Genomic DNA, 12,649 nt, shown 5'->3' with positions numbered 1-12,649 from the left:
GGTACTGGAGAATTAACTCAGAGGTGCTTTACCATGGGGCTATATACCCCCAGAGATTTTTATTTTTTTATTTTGAGGCTGGGGTCTCACTAAGTTGCTGAGATGGCTTCAAACTTGGGATCATCCTGCCTCAGCCTCCTTAATCACTGCCTGGCTTACCTAAATTATTAAAAAAAAACTATTGAGAACTGAACTTATCTTGTTAATCAGACATTTAATAATTTGGAATGAAAGAACAAAGATCTTGAACCAAGTTATTCACAAATTTCAAATGCAAAAAGTTAATGAAAAAAGGCACAAATCCATCATCATTAAATAATACTCTGGAATTATCAGTGCATGTGATGGACAAACAAAATAAAGGTTTAATTGTACATGTAAACTGCTGAAATATATCCTTTAAAATTTTTTTATTTGTTTTAATTAGTTATACATGACAGTAGAATACATTTATGCACTTTGATATATTATACATAGATGAGATATAATTTCTTACTTTTTCTGAGTGTACATGTTGTAGAATCATATTGGTCATGCAGTCATATATATATATATATATATATATATATATATATATATATATATATATATATATATATATATTAATAATTTTATGTTTCATTCTACTATCTTTCCTATCCCCATATCCCTTCCCACCCTCTCCCTATTCAGTTCCCTCTACCTAAAGTAATGCTATTCTTCCCCAGTGCCCCTACCTTATTGTGAATTAGTACCCGCATATTAGAAAAAAACATTTGGCCTTTGGTTTTTTGGGATTGGCTTATTTTGCTTAACATGATATTCTCCAACTCCATTAATTTACTGGCAAATCCATAATTTCATTCTTCTTTCAATCTGAGTAATGGAATCATTGAGAATATGTACCACATTTTCTTATTCATTCATCTATTGAAGGACATCTAGGTTGGTTCCATAGTTTAGCTATTGTGAATTGAACTGCTATAAATATTGATGTGGCTGCATTTTTGTAGTATGTTGATTTTAAGTCCTTTGGGTATAGACCAAGGAGTGGGATAGCTGGGTCCAATAGTGGTTCCATTCTAAGTTTTCTAAGAATCTCTATACTGTTTTCCATAGTGATTGCACCAATTTTCAGTGCAATGAGTGTGCCTTTCTCCCCACATCCTTGCCAACACTTATTGTTGTTTGTATTCTTAATAGCTGCCATTCTAACTGAAGTGAGATGAAATCTTACATAGTTTTGATTTCGTTTCTCTAATCACTAGAGATGTTTAACACTTTTTCATATATTTATTGATTGATTGTATTTCTTCTTCTGTGAAGTGACTGTTCAATTCCTTAGCCCATTTATTGATTGGGTTATTTGTTTTTATGGAGTTAAGTTTTTTGAGTTCTTTATATATCCTAGAGATTAATGCTTTATCAGAGGTGCATGTGGTAAAGATTTTATCCAAATCTGTAGGCTCTCTCCTCACGTTATTGATTGTTTCCTTTGCTGAGAAGAAGGTTTTAAATTTGATTCTGTCCTATTTATTGTTCTTGATTTTATTTCTTGCGCTTTAGGAATCTTGTTAAGGAAGTCAGATCCTAGGTCAACATGGTAGAGATTTGGGCCTATCTTTTCTTCTATTATGTGCAGGGTCTAGTTCTAGTGCCCAAGTCTTTGATCCATTTTGAGTTGATTTTTGTGCAGAGTGAGATAGAGGTTTAATTTCATTTTGCTACATATGTATTTCCAGTTTTGTCAGCACCATTTGTTGAATAGGCTATCTTTTCTCCATGAATGTTTTTGGCACCTTGGTCTAGTATGACATAACTATATTTATGTGGATTTGTCTCTGTATCCTCTCTTCTGTACCATTGGTATATATGATGGCACTTTTGTTACTATTATCTCTGTAGTATAGTTTAAGGTCTGGTATTGTGATGCCTCCTGGTTCACTTTTCTTTCTAAGGATTGCTTTAGCTATTCTGGGTCTCTTACTTTTCCAAATAAATTTTGATTACTTTTTCTATTTCTATGAAGAATGTCATTGGGATTTTAATAAAGGGATTTTTGAAAGTCTTGTAGAACTCAGCTGAGAATCCATCTGGTCCTGGGCTTTTCTTGGTTGGTAGGCTTTTGATGGCATTTTCTATTTCATTACTTGAAATTTATCTGTTTAAATCATGTATGACCTCCTCATTAGGTTTGGGTAAATCATATGTCTCTAGAAATCATCTTGAAATTCTAGCCAGAGCAATTAGACAAAAGAAAGAAATTAAAGGGATATAAATAGGTAAAGAAGAATTCAAATTATCACTATTTGCTGATGACATGATTTTATATCTAGAAGATCCAAAAAAATTCCACCAGAAAACTTCTAGAACTAATAAATGAATTCAGAAAAGTAGCAGGATATAAAATCAACTCCCATAAATCAAATACATTCCTATATATCAGCAATGAATCCACTGAAAGAGAAGTTAGGAAAACTACCCCATTCACAATAGCCTCAAAAAACATAAAAAATCTAACAAAAGAGGTGAAAGACCTCTTTTGGAATTTTAATAGGAATTGCATTAAATCTGTATAATGTTTTCAGTAGTATGGCCATTTTGACAATATTAATTCTACCTATCCAGGAGCATGGAAGATCTTTCCATCTTCTGAAGTTTTCTTCAATTTCTTTCTTTAGTGTTCTGTAGTTTTCAGAACTAAAGATCTGTCCAGTAGGGAGAGAGGTGTGTTAAAGTCACCCAGTATTATTGTGTTGTGGTCTATTTGACTCTTAAAAAAGAGAAGGGTTTGTTTGATGTACATAGATGCTCCATTGTTTGGGGCATAAATATTTATAATTGTTATGTTCTGATTATATATATTTCTCTTAACTGAAGTAGATTCTTTAATTTAGATTTACTATAGTAACATTTGGCAAATCATTTTTTTTCTTTTTATTGAGATTTTGCTCTTTTAAAATAAAATAATTAAGAGTAATAAAACTGAGTACTAGTGCTTTTCAGCTTACAATGAGGTTACATCCTGATAAACCCAATGTAAGCTGAAAATATCGTAAGTTGAAATGCGTTTAGTGCACCTTAAGTACTGACCATCAGAGCCGAGAGGCACAGCCCACTGCAGACTCTTGGTGGCTACTCTCATGATTGTGTGGCTGACCGTGAGCTGCAGCTCACTGCCTCTGCCTAGCATCACCTTACACCTTGCTGTCCTGGGAAAAGACTGCAATTTAGAATTTGAACTATGGTTACTACTGAATGCGTATCACTTTTACACCACTGTAAAGATAAGAAGTCATAAATCAAATCATAGAGAGTTGAGGACTGTACTTCAGAGTTTATAAAATGTGTCAACTATTCTGGGTGAAAGTAAGTAATAAATGTAAGGAATAATGTTATAAAACTTTTAAAATTTCAGTTTTATTTGACATTTTAAATAGATGTGCTGCCAAATATTGCAGAAATAAAAAAAAAAACAAAACTTTAGGTATCATGATGCACATTGCATCCTTCAAAGGAACTATAGTACTCTTCAGGGCAGAGATTCTCTTATTGGTACATTTATCTTAAAGATTCAATGAATATCTTTGGAAGGAATTAAGTGTTTGGGTTTATAATTGATTGACTAATTCATGAATGATTTTCCCCCAATATATCTATATATCCAAATACATATTTATCTATTTACCCAGGTAGTCAAAATGTGTTTTGAGTTTTTGCAAATTTGACAGTCATTTGACAAGCTTTTTGAGGGCACCTGCTATGTGCAGTACTTAACCAAGTATAGCAAGAGATGACAAAGATGAGTGAGATTGGTCCTGGGTTCAGTGAGTCACAATCAGTATCTAAAGGTAATTCTGTAAATATCATAAAGTGCATTAGTCATTTGATTGCTCAAAATCTCTCAGCTTTAATAGTTGAAGCCTCTGGGTTCACATAATTGAGAGTAATGTAGAATATATTATGAGGCAAATGTTTCTTCAAACAATTTTAAAATATTTATATAGAAATTCTTTTTTATGATTGAAATTTCAGAATTTGATTTTAGTATTGCCATTTTAGGTACTCCCATCTAAAATTATATGTTGAAGTCTTGGTTTCTTTCTCATTCTGTTTTTGATATATCTTGATGTATAGAAGTAAAGTTATAATTTTCTTTTATTAATTATAAACTAAGAGCTTTTTTCATTATTTATACCATATTATATACTTCATAGCTTCTAGGCTTTCTCTATCAGGCTACTGTGAAATACACAAAACTGAATAAGAGCTAGAAAGAGAGAGAGAGAGAGGGTATTAGGCTTTCTGGGAATAGTTGGCAGCTTAGCAAGCCCATGAGCTTTACCACAAAGTGGCTTGAAGCTTTTATTCACTGACTACAGCTTGCACACAATTCTTTTTCCTTAGTGAATAAGGTTACCTAAATGTAATGATAAACCATTGAGATTTGAAAAGCACTTAAGCAAGAATAGATAAATGGCAACTCAACAGAAGGAAAGAAAGAAAAATAAATAAGTAAAATGAAAATTCAAATATCAAAATTCTGAAAGTACAGACATCTGGGATCAATGATAAGTGCCCCATGACTTTCTTATCTTATGATACTCATTTCAGAACAACCACTTCAACTATCAAAAATGTTTTTTTCTAATTCACATATTATTTTGAGGGAGTGAATACAATTATAATTAAGTTCATAAAAATTTCCTTCAATAGCTAACAATGTTTAAGAATTTGATCAATAAGGATGTTCCATCAATGTAAACAAATTCCTTTGAAATACTATATTCCCTAGTAATTTTGGGCAAGTACGCCCATACCTTACTTTTGGTGGGTCTAATTTTATGTGTTTCTTTCTTTCTGGATCTTCCTTTTTATTTGCTTCCTCTTGGTAATGATATTTCCTTAAACAAATGCAATGTTTTAAATATCAACAGTCAAATTTGCCTACATTAGGTAGTGGGGGGTATCACTTTAAGTTTGTTATACTTTGTTATTTGTAGTGACAAAGTCCTCAGAACCCTTTGCCATAAACATTGTATTTTCTAAGTTACTTCACAGTTAAGAATATGAGTGCATACTGATTGTCCTCTTTCAGGGTGCCATTTCATTTACTCATTTGACACTTCTTGGTTAATGCATTCAATTTCCCTGAATGGCCCTCTATAACATTTCTTGGCTGCTGATATCTTCGGTTCTTCTGGAATCTTGAAACTTAAAAACATAAGGCTTTATAAGTCGTTGAAAAATCCTACCATCTGTCTTTCATCTATTTTAATTCTTTAAGCAAATACCAAGTTTGATTACAATTTGGTTTTTAATATAGATTTGGTGGCTTATTGCTTGTGGCCTTAATTTTCTTTTCTTACTTTCTACTTATTGTTTTTTCTTCTCTGTTATTCACATTTACCTTCTTCTCTGTTTTTCACATTCATTTCTCCATCTTCTGTTAATCCCAATTTTCTTCCTACACAACATGCAATCTTGGCATGTCCATCATCAGAGTCTCCTGGCTTCTCTAAACTAAGAGATGTCTAAACACTCAAAGGTTGAAGTCAGATTAGCATAAATGAGTTATACAGGAATACAGTGAGATTCTAGATTTATAATATCCAGCAAAGAAATGGTTGGTAATAAAGTCTTTTCTTGCATGTGTTAAGTTAGCTTATTGCCCTTATTAGTTATTCTCATTCTCCCACTGCGAATTGCTTCTACCTTGTAAGAAGGACGGGTATTTGTGACAGCAGCATCACCTTAATTGCTTAATCACCTTAAATCCTGGAGGAAGAAAGATAGTTTGCCCCATATATTAAGCCTTGAGGAAAAATTAATGGGACCATGCTCAAATCACACTCTCATTCATGACCTGATCATAGTGGTTAGGGATAGAAGTTTATCTGATTGGTGCCCATTCATGACCTGATCATAGTGGTTAGGGAAAGCAGTTTATGTGATTGGTGCTCATTCATGACCTGATCAAAGTGGTTAGGGAAAGGAGTTTATCTGATTGGTGAGCTTGAAATATGTCCTTGTCCATGGAAAAAGAGGCAGAGCAATGTGTTTGCAAGTATACTTACAAACACGTGAAAGAAGATACATTGAACAAAAAAGCCAGGGTTCATTATGGGGGCTGCTCCAGGACACTACTTTAATGTCAACCTACCTTCATTTATAACATTAAAAACATAAATTTTTCTTTCAAAAAGCACTTACAATGTCAAAAGCCCATTGAGCAGACATGCAACTTAGTGCTAAATACTGTTCTTTTCTAAATGAAATATGATAAACTGTCACCCTGGATATAGATTGGCTTTTTGAAAAATGTAAGTCTATTGATAGTGCCTAACAATGACAAGTAATAACACATTAACAAGCAACCTGAACACCAGGATTGCATAAGAGCAGAATCATGTTAACAGTAGTGGAATCTATTTTAAATCCATTAGAAAAGCTTCAGTAGGTACCAGTAATGAGTTTTAAAGTACCCAGGTCAGAAACACCAAAACAAGCTGCTCGTTCACCACACAGGATCCATTAATCATTTATGTTGCCTGCAAAACTGGTCTGTTAAAATGGACCAAGCCTGCAGTGGAGGTGATGCTGACCCGTGAAATTTTCAGACACGAGGACCACACAGATGTTAACCATCAGTGACAACTTCTATAAGACAAAGAAGGCTGGTGGTACTGTAAGGAAGAACAGATTAGGAAAAATGACTTAGAATATCATAGCCAGACAAATGCTACTCCATTTGTGGTACCAAGTGAATATGGCCACATGCTCAGCATAAAACTTCACCAAGAAGCTCTCTTCTCTACCCTTTAAATATGGTCTGGTTTCTCTCATTCTGGTTTCACTCATGTGATTCATCACTTGAAAAATCACAGTGACCCTTTCCAGGGGCCACCTCATGCTGGCACAGGATAGGCCTCTGGGTGCCACTTGTACGCTTCAGCTATCGTCTGTCGCTGTGTGCTGAGTCAAATATGTTTACTCCCAATCCTACATTTGCTGGTTCACTTATTACTGTGATAAAATAATTAAATATTAATAACCTAAGATAATATTTATCATAAAAGAGAGCTGTTTCTGTGAAAACTAAGTTGAGTACATTGTAAAATCTTGACTAATATAATTTTAATAATATTTGATGTGTTTAAATATTACAATTTTAATAATATTTAAGTATGCTGCATCGTTGGGTGAGTGCACCACTTATTTAAAACAATTATGTTGGCTGTTCTCTTTACTCCTCAGCATCATTCTGGTCCATTTTCACCTTGGATATCTTCTCCCCCCTTCCTCCTAATTCACTCCTCTTTCTCCTGTCTTCACCCTCTTTGGCTATTTAGGAGGCAGAAATCTGAAAACTCATTCATCAACAGGATCCCTTTCTCCCTGGCTTCCACTTGTTTGGGCCAGTGAGAAAGATTAGGAGATCAAAGGAAGGGAAGTTTTGAGAATTTATTGCCCTGGCTCATTTCCTGCAGGGTCATGTTGGCATGGCCACACCCTGGACCAAAGTTCACACCTTCCGATGGGCAGCCTTCTTTCCCCAGTTTCTGGGGACCGCTCTCTCTCTTTTCCTCCCAGGACTGTGGGTGGTAATGGTGCTCAGTGGTGCTCAGGGTTTAGCAGCCCTGGTGTGCTCCAGTATCTCTGTGTTTCTCCATCCTTTGGCCACATTTTGTTAGTCTGTCTCTTTTTAAAACTTCCTTCAACTCACTCATTTTCAGTGGACTGGCTGTTTCTTCCCAGCACACTGACTGACATGGTGGAGGAGTCCAGAGTGTCAGAGTTGCCATGACACAGACCTGGAAGCACATTTGAATCTGATGCTAAGTGGAGAAAGTAGAGCATCCAGGGTACCTGCTCAAACTCCAATTACTTGTCCATCACGCTGTGCATAATAAAAAATTCTCCACCACACACATATAATCTGCTCTTACTGCCATAGGGAGAATCAATTACTTATTGCTTTTTCTTGTTGCTTAGTTCCATTTCTGGCACATAATAAGTGATTATTAAATTTTGGTAAATTAACAAATTAACTTATAAATAAAAGATAACATTTTCTCACACCGTTACAATTTCTGATACATTTTCCTGTCATTAATAAGATAATTCCTCTCTGACATTTAAGAAAACTGTTCTATAGGTGAGAATCAGATTAGGCTCATATGAAGATGTAAGAAGTTTTATTAGTGTCTTTTTCCATGACTTACTACACAGCATAAAATAAATCATGCAGAATTTAAATGAGCTAAGCTAAAATGGCAAAGAGTCATGAAAATAGTCATTATTTTGGCTTTTGATCCATGTGAGCTAGAATTTAAAGTGTGTGTGTGTGTGTTAAAACTTTCTAGTCAAATAGTTTTAATAGAAAATGACACATTTGCTAATGATTGGTGTACTCTGCACTGACCTTTCAACACTTTGCTTTGTGATACTTATACAATCTTTTTTTTTTATTGGTTGTTCAAGACATTATAAAGCTCTTGACATATCATATTTCATACATTAGATTCAAGTTGGTGATACTTATACAATCTTATATAACACTAATTATGTGCCAGACTTTCACTAATTACTCTCTCTATGTGACGTATGACCCTCTGATAGAGCAATTCTTTCATTAGCTCCATTTTACAGGGAAGGACACTGAAGTACAGAGGGTAAGTAATTTGCTTAAGGTGCCATGGCCAAAAGATGGTGAAACCAGAATCTGTACCCTTGACACTAAGAGCTTGCAGTTGCCTGTAGGAGAATCAGTGTTATGTGTTCCTGAAATTTCTTCTTCCAGAGCCCACAGAAAGGCTGCACTTCCTACATTGTCATGCAACTTGCTGTGTGCCATGTTATTTTGGCTCATTTTGGCATGGTTTATTTTAGGTTGTGGGCTTAGTCCACTGAAAGAGAAACTGGTAAAATTCTTTATATCAGCCTAATCTTCTTCTTGCCCAACCAATATTCTTCCACTGGGCCTGATGATGGAATCCTAGCCAGAGGAACATAGGCAGTAGAAATTTAATCCCCCTCGTAGTCCTGACCTTCAAACCCATCCAGTATAGCTCTCCAACTTTATCTTCTTTTTCTGTGACTTCCTATGAAGCCAGAGATTGTAAGTGAAATCTCTAAGAGATGGAAAAAACGCCATTCAATCTGTTTTCTACCATGAAATGAATGAGAAATAACTTTTATTGGGTCAAATCACTATAATTTGAGGGTGTATTTATTTAGAATAAATAAATAAATAAATATGCTGTATCTTGACTGAGAAAAAAAAATTAGTGTTTTTGAATCAGGCTGCTTTAAAGCAAAGCTATACTATGGCATAGACTTCAGTGCTAGGCAACAAGAGGGTCAACAGCAGAGGCCGGGATGTGTGAGAGTCTGGCTGCTCCTTTTATGCTGTGAAGAGCAGCTAGAAAATATGTTGCCACGAGTAACTTGGGAGGCAGAGTGGATGCCTCCAACTTGTAGTTTTTGAGGCAATGGCTTACTAGGACAAGGACATTAATGTGTATTGGCTATTATTGGCTGCCTTTGGCAAGATTATGGCAAGTATAAATCTCAGAAAAGAACAGGTCACTAGACAAGCAGAATTAAAAGGGAGCAGAGAGTATAAAAGTTGGTGTCTTGCTGTGTAGAAGATGTCAAATCGTTAAAGATGAGATGCTACAAAACATTGAAGAAAAGGTCTAAATAGAAAATTTCAGTTGAATACAGTAATCTGCAGCAAAACTCAGACAGAGAATGTGAGCTTCCCAGCTGTATCTCCAGAGATTCTCAAAGAAATAGCCACTGACTTCAAGTAAAGGAGACCTGGATGGTGGTGGTGGGAGCAGAGAGATTTGCAGGGCTTAAGAATTCTTCCTGTCAAATAACATGGTGTGTGGCTGCTGGCACATGGAAGCCAAAGCAAGTAGATCAAAGCCCTGCTAATTTTTAAAGGGATCTCATTGCTAAGGAAACCACAACTCTGGTCTAAAAAAAAAAAACACCTTTGAATTTATTCACAGACCTAAAACAACCCTCAGGTCTCAAACCTTTGAAGAAAAAGAGCCAGGCTTCAAAGACTATTGCAGCTCCAGAAGAAGAGATGGTTTCCAATACCCACATCATGTGGCTAACGAGAGTAATAGCCGTGGACGGGGGTCAATGCCACAGATCCAGAGGTGGCAGAGAAAAATGGTCAAAGACGTCTTCCCAGGGAGCAGAATGAGGGTGTGGGTGAGCAGAATAAAGGGCATGCTTCTTCTGGCACCCCAAACCACCTCAGGGTCTCAGATCGGCTGATGGCGCTGTCAAATTGCCAGATATAATGTGACACTTTAAGAGCCATATATTGCTTTAAATAATAGAAACAAACATTTTTCATCCCTGAAAGTGTCAACTTGATAAAACATAATTGGACAATAAGATCACCATGAACATTATAACAATTTGAAATACCCAAGGCGGTTGCTTCTTGGAAAATTATAATTGCTATTCCTCCATTTGGGAAACTTCCAGTAATTGTCAAAACACTCAGGAACTGAAATTTCAGTGAATATGAAAGTGATCGTGGCACAACAAGATTGATTTCTAGCCAGCAGTTATATCCTTGTAGTCTTACCCTTGTTTGGTTTCTGTGTGAGACAGAGAGCACAGCCCTGCTGATTGGACTGGAGTTCAGACCAGAGTGCCAAGGAAGGGCAGTGCAAAGGATAATAGACCCTGTCTTTCTCTACTATCATTTTACTCAAAGGCTGAGTGCACACATTATTTTATATGAAAATAAATATGCTGTATTGTGGAATAGATTGCCACATTTAGAAGAATTTTTGAGATGAGCTGTGGACCTGAAAATAAATTTCGTTTTGCAGCATTTGACATACGTCAGCTTCCTGGGATGAATCACTTGGCAGGAAAAAGTTGGCATGCCTAAGTTATCTGAGAAATTGGGAGGTGAGAGGGAACAGAAGGAAAGAAGGATGTAGGAGGCATTTTACAATTTAACACGATGGGCATTACTGCTGAATGATTGTATATAAAATCCCACTAATCTTAGGATACTGAGTAGAGGGGCAAGATTGTAGGCTAGAACTACTAGGTAAAATGGTAAAATGCTCCAAAGTAGTTGTGATGTTGGAGTAATGGCATGGCTGTCCCCTTTATTCCTTTTTATTTCTTTTCCTCTTCTCCTATTCAGGATTTCAGTTCAATACAAATTGCAATAATTCAGAATACCAGTGCTTCATACAAACACTTCTCTTCAGACAGATACAAATGGATGGATGGATGTATAGATGGATGATGAAGAAACACAGAGAAAGACATCAATTCCCATGAATTAATAAAATCCATACTCACTCCCCCACCACACAATCTTATCCCTATTCCTGCCACAATGATGAGCACAAGATCAAGGCTGGGGACCACCACAGGACATTGCATCATAGCCTAGCCTGCAGGGCATGCTATATTTTTTTCCTCGAACTGATAAAATGAAAGGATGAGGGTCTTGTCTTGAAGACGACAATCTTTATCATCATTGTATGTGAATCTGCAGAACCCTTTTGGATCCTAGATCCAGAAGTACTCCGATCTAGCTGCATCTCCATGTTTCCCAGGGTCCATCCCCACTTCAGTTGGGGTGAGTTGAGTTTCTGTTTTTTGCCTTTGCAAAAGACTTGGGTTGAAGGAGCACTATAGGAGAAGCAGAACTACCTGCTGGTGGAGAGGAATGAGAAACCTGTTTTCAGAACAACCATTACTTATGGAAATGAACTTTTCCTTGAATGAGCTGAGAATGATTGGAAATAATATGTTGGGTCATACCCTATGTGTGGATATTTGATTAAAACTTGAACTCACAATAACCAACTTACTGGTATTTTTAGAACACATAATTGCATGTATATACGTGTGTGTGTGTGTGTGTGTGTGTAGTATCAAGGAATTTCAGAGTCTTATTTCTAGAATGTTTCAAAAACAGTTCTCAGAGATAAAGGCTGAGAATCACAGAAGTTCTCAGAGACCTAAGATGCTAGAATGTGTTCTTGACTGTGCTTTTGAATTATATCTGGCCCTTTTTCTTGAGCAACTTAAAAAGTTCCTCAAGGTACAAATCATATCTTAGTTTATCTGTATCTGCCAAAACCACCTCTGCAGACTTAGCAGTTCTTTGCCTATGAATAAATCTGCAGATATTTTGGGAGAAGTACCTACAACCAACTCTATTGTCTTAGCAAATTCTTTTTTGTCCCACCTATTTTTCATTGAAACTCTCCTGTTCAATCTAGATCATTGTTGCATTGCCTCACATCTGATTATTTTTAGCACTCTGCCCAGTTCTTAACTCTGAAGCATTATAGGATTGTCTGTATTAATTCTGGTTGTCCACCACTTCTGCTCTCTAATTTGGAAGATCTTTTGATTTTCTTATCTTACCCTGGTTTGCAGAATACCCATAGACCAATATTAGCCTCTGCTGGCTGAACAAGCGAGTTTGGACTTAAATATTGTCTGTGATGTATTTTTTTTCCCAGTCTCTTCAATCTTGTCTCTGTCTGGCTCCACCACATTCACAGAGTCTGAATTTCTAGATGGCATCATGTGGATGTTTTATTCTCTGGCTTTTGGCTGAGGTTGGCCAATGTAAATGCACTTGTAGGAGAACAGAATG

The sequence above is a fragment of the Marmota monax genome, unplaced genomic scaffold (assembly GCF_021218885.2).
Source record: "Marmota monax isolate L192 unplaced genomic scaffold, Marmota_monax_Labrador192_F-V1.1 WCK01_AAM20220418_F8-fsc00003, whole genome shotgun sequence".
Lineage (NCBI taxonomy): Eukaryota > Metazoa > Chordata > Mammalia > Rodentia > Sciuridae > Marmota > Marmota monax.
Note: the sequence above shows the minus strand (reverse complement) of the source record.